The sequence below is a fragment of the Cryptomeria japonica genome, chromosome 11 (genome assembly GCF_030272615.1).
Source record: "Cryptomeria japonica chromosome 11, Sugi_1.0, whole genome shotgun sequence".
NCBI lineage: Eukaryota > Viridiplantae > Streptophyta > Pinopsida > Cupressales > Cupressaceae > Cryptomeria > Cryptomeria japonica.
The window spans coordinates 133,385,786-133,401,149 of record NC_081415.1 but is presented as its reverse complement, the minus strand read 5'-3'; positions in this window follow the sequence as shown (position 1 = coordinate 133,401,149).

Here is a 15,364-nt window from a genome sequence, read left to right as displayed (position 1 = left end):
AGCCCTAAAAGCTTGCTGATAGCGAGGCTCTATCCGAGATGCTTTTGAAGTCAGAATAACTCACGTAGCTAGCCACATAGGATTCCAAGGGTCTTTGATGGTTATGAGAGTCATAATAAACTCAAATGCACACACATGGGAAAAAGAAGATCAAATTTTCAAGAATTGATGGAGAAGTTTTCCATGCCTCCATTCATAAATCTTAGTTACATAGTGTGTTAAGCTGGATGGTCTAAGTCTTTTGAGAATGGATTGAACTCCTATCTCTTAAACATTTCATACTTTTAATCCAATTAGTGCATTGCAGAATGAAAGACACACACACTCATCCTTGTTTGAATAGGAACTGCATTCTTGTCATGCATCCTGCATTAGCATAACTCATAGAAAAAAAAATCATTGTCTCCATATGCATTATCCTGCTATCATCATATGTTTGCAATTGGTGGCATAACTGAAAAAAACCCTAAAAATCAAATAAAGTCTTGAAAAAACCAAAAAAATTAGATAAAGTCATGTAAAGACCCTAAAAATCAGAGAAAGTCATGAAAAAACCCTAAAAATCAGATAAAGTCATGAAAAAACCCTAAAAATCAGATAAAGTCCTGAAAAAACTGAAAAAATCAGACAAGTCCTGAAAAAACCCTAAAAATCAGAAAAAAGTCTTGAAAAACATCAATAAAAAACAAACTAAAATCCAAAAACATCAAAAACTTGCAATAACATGTCTCGTAAGAATCAAATATCCTAGAAGCTATCAAACAAACACTTCGCATGAAGTTCACAAAGGATATAACTATTGTAAACCAAACATCTGCAATCAAACTGAACATGTCTTATCAACATATCAACTATCAATATCAACATGATCATTATCTTGTCTTAAATAGAAGATGATACACTTGAAACCAGACATATCAATCTTAAACAGGGTCCAAAACTTCTGAAACTAGGCAATATCAAAATCATATCAAATGTGAAGATCATTTCTTTTAGCTACTCAAGGATTTCCAAAAAGTGACTAGAGGAGTCATTATGGGCATGATCCTTTTCTTTGTTTATTGTTTGTGGTTTGAACCAATGAAGTTCTGGGGAAATTACTCTAATGGGTGTCTGTGATAGGAGCATTTAGCTCGTGAATGCCACACATATCTTGAACCCTAGCATAATTCCTAGAATGGAGGATTCATTCCTTGTCTGCTACGTGTTTATTTCTTTGCAATGAGATATCTATACATCTTGGTTCCTCATACCCTGGTGTAATAAGCTCCATTGTTACATAATAAGGCTCAATGATGATAATGTATTGCACTATGAATAAAGCAATGAAGACTTTTTCATCAAAATTTTATCAAATCATTTCTATCATATCTATTTCTGGAATAAACAAAGGTTGATTCAATTGATTGATCATTTCATATCTATTCTACGTCTAACAACTAACAATTCTTCCATATTCACGATTTTTGAACACCTATTTTGATACACAAATGTAAACATCATCACATTACATTTTCATATATATCATTTCATAATGTTAGTCCATTGCATTGTAATAAGAATTTTATCAACCATTATACTTCGCAAAATAAAGGTATATCACATCACTAAATGATACCACATTCACATTGCATTCATCATCATAATAGCATAAAACACAATAAAGAAACATTAGACCATGAAGTTATCATCAAATATCTCATCAAGAATGCATATCATATATCATATAAAAATATGTCAAAATACATTGTATCTATAACATCAACATCAATATCAAATCTCTCAACCTATGTTGCCTCTATCAGTAGTTGCATCTTGCCTAACTCTAGTCTGTCCCGATGGCACCCTAGGTGGACCCATCACTCCTTGACTGCTATTCTATCAAGAGGTAGATCGACTCGATCTCCTCCCCATGAAAGCACTAAAACTAGGCTCCCTCTAACCCTCAGGAATAGCTCTTTCATAAGCCTACCTATAATAAATAGCCTATTGTGCAACAACAAAATATCTATCTGCCTACCTCCGTGCCTCTGTCATCATCCCAAATAATTGATCGTATGCATCCATGGTGATCTGAGCTCTCCTAACTACCTCATCCCTCTCCCTCTGTAGTCGATCTCTCTCAACAACTATCTGATCCCTCTCTGCAATCAAGTCCTCCATTGCCTGCCAATACTGATCTCTATCCTCCATCCACCTCTCCCTCTCCCCCTGTGACCCCTGCCATGTCCAATCTACTAAGCACCAATTGGAACTCTCAAATATATCAAAGGTATAGGCCTGTGTTGTATCCACCATACACTATACTGTGTTGTGGACCCCAAATCCGCTACACCAACACACCATCCCCAAATAATAGGAGCAAGAGCATCAAACTTAACAATAACAACATGAGGCTGCACACAAGCATCCCAATCACCAACCTCTCGAGTAGTGCGAGCAAAATAAGCTATCACATCGGGAATATCCTATATCTCCCCAAACTGTCAGAGTACATGACCAAGAAGATGCATGTCAATAACCCTATGACCACCCACGTCTCGATCAATAAGATATCTCTACTGTCGACAAAAAGGAAGATGTTGGGCATCATCAATCCAACGGGGGCAAGTAAGATAAGGTCTCCATGAGAAATACTATAAGATATCAATTTGATGATGCCAATACAAGATGTTACCTGATGCCCTATGTCTCACACCAATAGTGTAACTGAAAGCATATGGTTGATCTGGCTCTAAATCAATATGTAATGTAGGATGGAAGATAGCTATGTGCTCCCAAGCCCATGTTGAGAGCAAAGTGATGCCACATCCAACTGATTTCTGTTGCAAGTAAACAATCCCATGCATCTGATGATACAAAGTGGCAAGAAGATAAGGACCCCAAGCAAACACACATCTATCAATAATCATATCATGTATGACTCATCCCCATCCAATAGGAAAACCATGGGTACATCTATCAGGGATCAATAATCCAACAATAGTGCAAGCAAGAACAATGGTGAGATCATCATAATCAAAATCATCCCAATGAATCTCGTAATGAGCATGAATATATAGATCCTTCTCCTCACACTCGAACAATGTACACAATGCAGAAACACCATCATGACGATCAAAAGTAACTCATGTACCAAATATCAGAATATGTAAGATATGCCACACATCCTCGAGTGTGATGGACGCCTCACTTGTCGCTAGATGAAAAGAATATGTCTCTGAATTCCACCGCTCAATCAAAGCAGTAATCATGGCCCTGTTGGCCGTAACCTCAGACAAATGTGCTATGTAATACAATCCAACCTGTCATAACAAAGAGGTATCCTCTGGATCCAACTCATGACGTCAATCAAGACCACTTGGCCTCATATGACTAGCAAGCAGTACTAGATAATACACCTGCATTTGGAAACCTTAAAAATGAGTCAGTTACACCATCAAATTATCAAGACGCATAAGAAAAAGATTCCTTTACTATCAAATACGACATACTTGTATCAACTGCGAAGTTAAATTAGCAAATGTGTAATGATTTTATCAAATGCGAATTAATTTTAGCAAATGCGAAACACGATTATCAATTGTGAAGCAAAACTTGCAAATTCGAATCAAGGGAAGCAAGTGTGATGTAAAATATCAAATGTGATACATTAACTACAATTGCACAATACTAATGTCAATTGTGGAAAAATCGACAGTCAAATGCGAAATTCACGAAATACTACATATTATCAAATGATTGAAAATTTGGAAAAAAATAGACATAAACGAGCAAAACAATCATGACAACTCACCATGCCACTAGTGTCAGGAGGTCTTTGATAAGACTGTACTCGCTCGGATAAATGTAGTGTCGCTCTGTGACCTGCCATTTTGCTCCAAGGACACCGAAAGCACTAATATATTTAAGGACTTCTTGCAAAACAAAATAGTGTAAATGAGCTCAAATCAATACCAATCTTCAATTTATAAGTTCAAAACTAGGATTTTTTCTCAACATAATGCCCATGGCCCCCTCCAACTTCAACGCAATTGTAGACATAGAAAACGAGATCAAAACCATTTCAAACTTCATATTATCACTATCTAGCACATTTCCGAAAAACTGGTCTTCATTCCACAATTTTTCGACCACTTTTTTCTGAGGGGGCATATTCATACCCTAAGTGTCACTGGGGCATACTGGGGCAATTTTCTTTGAAACAACATCGTTCTGACATTGTGTCAAAGAGGGGCAAATGTAGACACCTAAAAATTGTCTTGTTAATTTTACACTAATTATTCGTCTATTTAATTAAGTAATTCTTTAATTGTTTGATTAAACTAACTATTTCTTCTAATCATCATCCTTCAACACTTATAATTATTCTATTTCTATTCTCAAATCATTTTAATCAATTAACCCTATCTCAATTATTAATTAAATATCAATTATTTAATTAATTATGATTTATTCTTTAGTTAAATAATCTTTATTATTTTATTAATTCTATTTCCTAAGTTTAAATAATTTAATTTAAATTATTTAAATTAATTAATTAAATTCCTCCAAATCCCCAAATTATAATTCCAATTAATTCCATCTAATTTCATTTCATATTTCCACAAATTTTGAATTTCATATCATTTCATCTAATTTCATATTTTCAAATTCACATTTTACCAAATTTGAATTTCATGTGCATTTCGGCATTCGAATGACCAAATTCAAATCCAAATTGAAAATGAAAATCAAATTCAATTTCAAATTCCTACAACACATGCTAAATTAGAACTGATTGATCAATTCAGTTAACTCATCAATCATCCTTTTTAACTCAAAATCAACTTTTTATGACTAATCCATCAATTTAGTCATCTCCCTAGTCTATTCAGTTCACTGATCAATCAAATGAGTTTACTAGACAATCTATTGAGTTCACTCTCCAATCAATGCTATTAATAGATCAATCTTTTGAGTTAACAAATCAATCATGACTAGTTCACTGATCAATCAACACTTGAGTTCTATTATTCACCCCCTTTGTGTTGAAAATCTCTAAATTCAACATCATTTTCATCAATTCGATCTAGCATCTAGTATTTTAGAATCACAAAATTAGAGTCTTCAAAGTATTTGTATACAGGAAATTGGTGCAATACCTGAGAGCCACCAACCACTCAAATTGGAGAAGCACAATGGAAGCAAAGATGCACAATGAGGGAGTTTCATTTATTTGAATTCATTTCCTATTTCATATTAATTTTCATTAATTATGTTTTTTGTTTGTTTGTTTGTTTGTTAATTAGCCGAGAATTGGTGATTCATTCTTATTTGCTAATTAGCTTAATAACACATGAGATTCAGGCATAGAAACAACAATATCACACAATCACATACATATAATTATGCATTTGATCAGACAGGATCACGCATTCGTGTTGATACCTTAACGCATTCATCTAAATAGGATTACACATTCATCTAAATTCTGCAAATCTGAAGTTTTTTTATCCTTATATGATTCTTTAAATATAACATCTCATGGAACATAAGGTAAAGTTTAAGATTTCAGGTGCTTGAAGAACAACACAACAAAGGAGGAAGGCCAGAAATTACTAGAGAATGCTAAAGGCAGAAAAGAGAATACAAGCTCTAGAGGACTAACAAGCTATTGATAGATACAACAACCTTATTCTATCATACATAATGAAATATGACTTGATGAGAGATCTGACTAGGGCCTCACAATTTGCTTTGCAAGTTTCTGGTGAAGTTTAAGCTTTTGGTAGGGTTTTTTAATTTTTTGTTTATCTGTCATGCATTTGTCCTATCAGGTTTACACATTCGCCTTGTTAGTTTCACACATTCATTTAGTCATCATTACAAAATCATCTAGATGTCATTACACATTCGCTTAGATAATTTGTCGCATTTGTTTGATAAATAGTTTGACTTTCTATTTGTTGTTTTTTCGGTGTGTTTTTTTGGTTACTAATTCCTTGTTTGCAGCGTGTGGCAAAATTATAAAGAAGGGTGGATCATCCCAAACTATTTTGAGACTACTAACAATTTGATTGCAGGATCGTTTAGGGTTATCTCACTTTTGGATTTTGGGTTTAAAATTGACATGCATGATCTCACACTTCATCTTGGTGCTTAAAATAAATCTTGGATTAAAATTGACATGCATGATCTTACACTTCATATTGGTGTTTAAAATAAATCTTGGGATTAAAATTGACATGCACGATCTCACACTTCACTTTGGTGTTTTAAAATAGACATGCACATGTGTATTTCACACTTTAGTTTGGGCTTTAAAATTGACATGAATCCGCCTTATGAATAGAATAAATCACACATTGCAATATATAAGGGAAAAATAATTTTTTTGTGTCTTGGGTGGACACCTTTCCACCCGCCTTCGGGGTCTTGGGAGAGAGGGAAAGGTGATAACAACACCCACTTTTTCATTTCAATAGTGAGGGATATCTTTGACTAGGGATTTCATCACCCCACGGAGGTATTTTGAATTGGGATGCGTTGGGGATATCATCTCTCCTAGCGTACTCTTGAGCGGGTTTGTCGAGCTATTATATAAATATACTGGTTAGGTGGCTAGAGTGTTGAGTTAATTTGGCGTATGTGGGGGCCTTCCCTGCACTGATAAGCTTAACTAAAGCCTTAAGTGGATTTCTTTGAGAATCTATCATTGGATAGAGATCCCTCAAAACTTACAATAAGAACCAATTTAGTAACCCAAATCCCATGTTCATTGGTTCTGGGTGTGTGGATCGTACCCCATAGATACCCTCCATTTACCTTGCATGATGAGATAGAAAATCCTAGGTGATAAGATCCTTGGATCTTCGGGGTAAGAGAGACTGGCATGCCCAAGAAGTGTGTTGTGGAGTGGAGCCATTGCTTCCAGACTCTCTATCTGTTCGTCTTGTTTCTGTATTTTGCTACGGGGGCCCCATTAAATAGTTTCCACTATCCAGCCTAATATTGTCTTCTATGTTTTTGTATGTACCATTGTGTTAAACCAGTATTGAGTTAGTATTTGGGCTATTTTAGGCCCTACCTTGCGAAGCTCTGAATTCTTAGAGTTTGTTAGAACACAATTCATCCAGCTATACTTATCTTTAGACACTGTTCTCAAAATTGAAAAAAGACTTGTCCTACAAATAGAGTTACTTGAAACAAAGTCTATCTTGAAAGACTAGACAATCCAACAAATTCCAAAATTTTACATACTTGTGACCATAGGTTTTTCAAGTGTCCTTAGGTTTTCTATCGTCCTCAACATAGTCCTCATTATAGTCCTCATTATCATCCTCATTATAGTCCTCACTTACGTTATTACTTTGCATCAATACTTTTATTATGTCCTTGCATAGTCCTCATTATCATCCTCATTTACGTCCTTACTTTGCATCAGTCCTTGCATTATAATCCTTGCATAGTCCTCATTATTGTTCTCATTATAGTCCTCATTTACATCCTTACTTTACATCAGTCCTTGCATTAAATTCCTTGCATAGTCTTCATCTACGTCCTCATGGAGTTCATATATATGTCATCATAATCTTCACATAAGTACTTGCATAGTCTTTCATAGTCCTTATAAAGTCCTCATTTATATTCCATTAGCGTCCTCATAGTCTTAACATAACTCCTTATATAATAATCATAATATTTGCATAAGTCCTTGCATAGTGGTCATAATCTTTGCATAAGTCCTTGCATAGTCTTTATCCTCATAAGAGATAGGGTCAAATCATTATCTCCATTTTGCATTATCTTCAAAATTAGGTTGTTCTCTAATCCAAATCCAAAGTTGCATTTTCATTCTTTAGGATTTCATCTTGTCATTCCTTAATCCAATTTGTCAAAAAAATTCAAAAACATAGGTTGCATTTGTCATCCTCGATTGCATTTGTCCATTTTCAAAATTCTCAAAATCCAAAAAAAAATAGGGTTGCACTTTCATCCTTTAGTTACATTGTGTTTCATCCTTAAACTTAAAAAATCTAAAAAAAATGGCATATAGTGCTATGGTTGAAACAAGCTCTCAAACTTCTAGGAAACACCATTATCCTTATCAAACTTCCCACAATAAAACTTCCAACTTTCATGGGACAATGTCATTGCCACCAAACAATCAATCATCTCAATCTAATATATACGTATTCCAAAACATGCATCAAACTTATTAGGATCAAACAAGTGTCGTACCTATTTCCCCATCACTTGAAGAGAACCTAGCTTGAGAAATAGAGATCTTGGAACAAAATGTTAAAAATAGTGAAGAGAGTAGATCCTAGATGTTCAAACTATTTTAAAAATTTGGACGTCCTAATACAAACTTAGAGCCAGTTGATGTGTGATCTCTTATTATGCAATAAAACATACCATCTATTCTCACACAAATAAACATGAGAAACCAATATCAATAGAAAATACATCCAACAATGCAAGTGCAACAACCAATACAACAAATGACACAACTCTCAGCACCACAAATTGTGTAAACAAGTCAACCACTACCAAAGTCACACACAATTACACAATCAATTTTGCCTTCAGTCACATCACATGTCTATGAATATCCTCCTATGTCTTAAAAAACACTACCAAGGGCATCCCAAATTAATGCAAGTGTATTTACAAACATGTCACCCATTGGACATCAATCGAACATGGTTAATGTGTCACCTATCATCCAACAAGGTCATCTGCCCATGTCTAGCAATGACTTTTCCAATCAAGACTTTGCAACTCAAGTGACCTACATATCTTCCACCATTTCCTCATACCCTGAAGTCACACAAGAGCAGTCCACACCATCTCTATCCAATAACGAAACCTCCCAAGGACCATCGATAATAAGTTTCCAAGCTAATACAATTCATGATGCTAGTCCCTTTCATGCTTCAGAAATTCAAGACCCAATCACATCATATACTCCTATTATAGGGAGTCCCATTCAAAATCTTTTCTCATTAGGCCAAAGTGTTGAAATCTTCCAAGAGTCTCCCATGCATATCCAAACTCCTACCCCATGTCAAGAGGATAATCCAAAGTCAGAAGAAATCAGTCCTAAAATAAATCAACATCAAGAACAAATCCTTCCATCCTACCCAATTTTTGATCAAGATCCCACGTATGAAGAAACTCATGAAGATCCTCTCATTCTTTTGTATTCCATTCACGATGACCCCCTTCCATCTCAAGAGAAAAGTGCCTTTCCAAGTCCCATTCAACATCCAATTCCTAAGCAAGATCATGATATCCCTTCCATTAACAACTATCCAATTCAAAATCAAGATCAAAGCACAAACTCCAATGCTACAATTCAAAATCAAGAGAAAAGCACAAACTCCAATGATCCTCTTCCAAGTTAAGATCATACATTCCTTTCATCTCCATTTCATAATCCTCCTGATATTCCACCAGATCCCATTGCATCTACCCAAATTGCTCTTGTATCTTGTGCATATCAAATGGGTTCCTCCACTTTCATTCGGTCCGGTTTACTTCATGATCCTGTAATTTCTTCCATATCATACCCTCCTCAAAATGGACTCGTGTCTTTTTTAAAAAATAACATGTATCCCATTTCTAAAAAGATTTGTCAAAACATGCTTTATCAAGGCAAAGGGTTAGGCCTACATGAACAAGGTATATTAGCACCTCTTCACATCAAAGAAAATCTCAATTGTCATGGCCTTGGTTACACAAATCACTCTCAAAATATTGGTGTTCCTGCTAAATCCAACATTCCTCCATCTAAATCCAAGAAATCACAATCCTTATCCTCCAAATCCATTTTGGGTCCTTTATTCCAAAATCAAATCCTTCCTCCCTTTTATTCATATGAGGACCCTACATCCCTCCATCCACTATTCATATGAGCCCTAGCTCACAATCAAATTGCCTTGTCATAAATCAATATGAACAAAGGTACACATCTTGGAGCTGTTGCAAGGTGTGCGCCCTTGGTCTCCTTGTGTTGTGCAACGCAACACTCGGGTTTGTGACATGGCTTAACCACTTCCTATGGATTCTATAAGTCTAGTGGTTGTATCGGGCATTAATAGGTCGATCTTTTGGTGCAATGGCAACTGCACTTGTAACAAGTGGTATCAGAGCTTGGTCATAGGTTCAAACCCCTCACTTGCGTTGGGGGGAGATTTTTGCAAGGTGTGCGCCCTTGGTCTCCTTGTGTTGTGCAACACAACACTCGGGTTTGTGACATGGCTTAACTGCCTCCTATGGATTCTATAAGTCTAGTGGTTGTATCGGGCATTAATAGGTCGATCTTTTGGTGCAACGACAACCACACTTGTAATAGGAGCACCTTCCAACCATTTGCCTACATCAACCCATCTAAAAGACCTCCATACCATTCCTATTCATCCAAGCATCCCACTCCCTCTGGAAGCAATTCAAATGTCAAGCATAAATTCCACAAGTCCAAAAATCCACATACATCCAAAGATCAACATGTCCCATCTAAAAGACATGTAAAAACAAAGTTAAATCTGATCCAAAAGAGAAAAGCAATATTCAAAAGGCTACAAAGGCCCATTATGAGAAAAGAAAAATTGAAAACTACGTGGGTTCCTAAGTCTATTATAAAAGAAATGCATTCCAAAGAACCAGAAGGCAAAGAAAAATTAAAAGAAATGTGGATTCCCATAAAAGAATTGCATCCTAAATAAAAATCAAAAGTGGCATCTAGACTTCTTGTTCCAAAAATTTCCTTCAATCGTCCATCTAGACATCTTCCACTTCCCAAATCTATTCTTCCATCACCTCCTTCATCCATTTTGGGTCCTTATGTCTCGAATTCCATATCCACTCCTCCATCAAAATCTCAAAATCCAAAATCCACTTGTCCTCCATCACTCCACCACCGCTTAAGGTGTGTGCCAACATTGATCTTGAAGACATTTCTGTCCACCCAACTGCAAATCTTCCAACATGCTATCTATTATCCAACACCTATTTTCCATCCTTCTATCCCTCCCATTCAATCCTTTTCATAAATTATTCATCGATGAAATAGGTGTTTGTGTCATTTTGTCACATGCTCGCCTATGTTTAATCTTGTGTTCAGTCCCTTTCCTAGATATCTATTCATGAAACACTTTAGAATCTGAGGTTTTTCCTCCTTAACAGTATCTTTTGGTTGCGATATATACTCGATCCGGAAAGAGAATCACTTGTTGTATCTTGATACCGACATCTTCAAATTACTATATCTCATACACTTAATCAATTGATCTATATCATTGTGATCTGTTAAGGAGAAGACATGGCTAGTGAAAAATCTAAAATCCTACTTCAGTGCCACTGTAATCCTCAAACCTATGTGAGATTCATTGCTTAAAATCCAATGCACAAAAGAATCAATAAGAGAAAAAGCAATATCAAAAGAAAAAAAAAGAGAGAAAGAAAAGCAATATCCGAATGCTTGGATTTGGGAACATGCGAATAACTGCATTAGGGCTATGGACGTCTGGCTAACAATGAAGCAATATTCATGAGATTACAACAATAACCTTGTTAGAGCCCTTAAAGCTTGTTGGCAATGAGGCTCTATCCAGGATACTTTTGAAGTTAGGATAGCTCATGTAGTTAGTCATGTCAGATTCTAACAATTACAATAATCTTATGAGCTGGAATAAACCCACTTAAACACACATGGGTAATAATAGACTAAGTACCTTGATCTAGTTTGGGATTCTTCTTCCCTTTTGAGTATAATTCCTAGTAACTAGATATGTTCGGATGAATTTTCTGAAGGTTCTGAGTGTGGGTTGGGTTTCTATCTTTGAAATGTTTAGGAACACTTATTTAGGTGGCACTAGATGTTGTGTCAATTTTACACATCACCCCTTTTGAAAATGTAGACCTCTACACTTGGGGGCAAATTTCATCCACTCTATTCTTCCCACCACATCTCCTATTATCCTTCCTCCAATGTCCATTACCCTATCTACGTCCATCTTTTTTTTCTATCTTTGATCTCAACAAAGATAAAGATCTTCATAAACATCATCCATCACTATTTATGATCTTTCTTTACCTTATCCATACCTTCTATTCCATATCCCTTATCATATCTATTCCTTACTTCCATCATTCATCACTATTTATGATCTTGCTTCACCTTAGCCTTCCTCCAATATCCATTACCCTATCTACATCCATCATTTTTTCCCATCTTTGACCTTGACAAAGCTAAAGATCTTCATAAACATCATCCATCATTATTTATGATCCTACTTCACCTTATCCATACCTTCTAGTCCATATCCCTTATCATATATATTCCTTACTTCCATCATCCATCACTATTTATGATATTTATTCACCTTATCCATACCTTCTAGTCCATATCCCTTATCATATCTATTCCTTACTTCCATCATCCATCACTATCTATGATCTTGCTTCACCTTATGCATACCTTCTAGTCCATATCCCTTATCATATCTATTTCTTGCTTCCATCACCCATCACTATCTACAATATTGCTTCTTCTATCCATATCCCCTTTCTATCCCTTGATTTTGATCAAAACTAAGGACAAAAAGAAAAATGCAAAAACATGGTTTCAAAAAAATCTCTTGACATATCCCTTCATGTAGACCACATGCCATTCAATGCACCATTCCATCACCTTACATTTACCTTATCTTAGATACATTTTATCCATCATGCGATAGTCCTTAGAAACCAACTCATCTCTGATTCCATAATAAGTTACCTCCATATTTCTCCTATCCATTTTGACTTCAATAGTTTATTCATCCACTCATAATATTCCTTGCCTTGCTAGACACTGGGAGCATAGCTAAATATCCAAAAAAATTATATAATGTCTTGAAAAAATCCCCCCCAAAAAACAAATTCAAATTAAAAAAAAAAAAGAAAAAATCATAAAAAGTCTTGAGAGAAGCCCTAAAATGATTTTAAGCATACAACAAGTAACATAATCTACTAATCCATAATATTCATAGAGTACTAGAAAGACGAGGAATGCAACACATTCCTTTGCAACACCCTAAAATTGCCCACACTCTGATCACAGACATAGATAACACTCATAGAGAAGCATTTGTTAAACTAAAAACCTAAAATATAGAAAGATTAGTCCACCATAACTATTCTATACCAATCCACAAATCCATTTGAGATACAACCATACATTACATACAAGAATACTAGTCACCAGAGTAGTTTTTGGATCAAGCAAAAAGACAACACGACATAACATTAACACTTGCCATCCTAAATGCATGTAATTAATTTCCATAGCATAACCTAAAAGCAACACATTATCTTGCACAAGCTTTGTATACAACTATAAATAATATCACTTACTGATAGACATCCAAAACAACATCCGGATACACCAATATACATCTACATGATGATACTTCTAGACCAATAGACAGACCAACAAAAAGGTTTGACATTAATGACAACAAAGACTTATATGTGCAATACTTCTCCACCATTATATGAAAATATAAATGATTATGTGACCTTAATGGCTAGAAAGACCTATGTAAGTATAGATAAAACTAGGCTAGGCATATGCCCCTACTGTAGCATTCAACAACATGAAAACACAATATGAAGGTAAGACAATAAGTCCCTAGTGGTGAGATGAACCTAAGATCATAAAATATTATGTGATACCATGCTACCAGGAATGACGAAAAAGGTTATGGTTTCAGTCCAAAATCATGAGCACAAGGTAATGGTGGGGTGAATAATAATGACCCTAGTATAATATGAGTCAATGAATTGTACGTGTATAACTAAGATTATACAAATATGCAGCTACCTCTAAAATAATATAAGGATGGCCCTTGGTAGCTAGATGGAGTTATAGTAGTAATATATATATATATATATATATATATATATATATATATATATATATATATATATATATATATATATAATTGAATCAACGATTGATCATAAAAGCACATATATGAGTAAATATAATCATCAACATACATGTAAAACTATTTTTCCTTAAAATAGAAATATGGTATGATAAAAATCAAAACTAACCTAAATGAAGCTGAGATAATGATCAATGAATAACATGCTTAGCACACATTAGAGTCATCCTAGATTCATAATTTTAACTAGATGCTTTACCAATTTCTTATAGAGAGTAGACAAACCAAAGGAATATATGCCAAATCAAGATCAATAATTGATATGTGGGAAATGAGATCCTAGCCTAGGAATATAAACTAAGATCTCAAATCTCCATGGCATATCATTGGAATCACAAGTAGATTCAACTATAATTCTAATACGAGAGCATAACACATATAGTTTATGATTCCTTTAGTGCCATAGAATTGAAATTGTGAGTTGTGTGTAAATGAACTAGGTTAAATGATAGCTAAATAATGAATTTTAGAAATAATAGTAAAATTTAAAATTGAAGATCAACATAGTCAGCTAGATCTAGCAATAAGACACATAGAGGAACCTATAGCTACAATCAAGAGCCAAAAGTGATAGACTAGTGTATTGGGTGTCCCATTTTGAGGTTATTTGTGTACACTGAAAGTTTTAGATATATGGTCAAGAGGTTGTGTAGGTCCACCTCTTTGAAATCAGGCCAAAAAAGTGTTGGATAGAGTGAAAGGGTTCCCTAGTCTAGGTGTTTTCACCTATTCAAAATGTAAGACTAGCTATTGTTGTCTACTCTTCATAGTTGTATCCCTTCTCATTATCATATTTGAACCTATACAAACAAAAAAGGGGAAAATATTGTGTTGTATAGGGGGTTGTCTAATTCAAACCTCATGCTGGTGTTCCCACCTCCACAACAACTATGATTGATGTAATAGAGAGCTTATCCTCAAGGACGATAGAGGCTAAATCATAATTGAAATGTGGAATTGACAAGATTATACCTTAGGAATGATAATGTAGCTATGCAGTGCCCTTTATATAATTCTTCCAAGTGTTGATGCAATAACATGATAAACATAACATAATCACTCATAAAATCATACTTTAATGTAAGTTGTTGTAGTTTGTTGCTCCTTGTACTCAAATATGCTCTTGATTTAATTAGATAGGAATGTGTTCTCCTAGGAATTCTTATTCTAGCTTGTTAATGATAAAATATTTCTTTATATAGAGTTAACAAGGTATTTTTGAATTTAGGCCAACATCCAATAATAAATGAAAATATCAGGATTGGATCACAAATGATAGACACTGACACCCACACACATTTGAATTTAATCCCCTTTTGGAGGGGAGGGACTAGAGTGTTGTGTTGGAATCCAAGAACACTAAGAGGGGGGGGGGGGTGAATCAG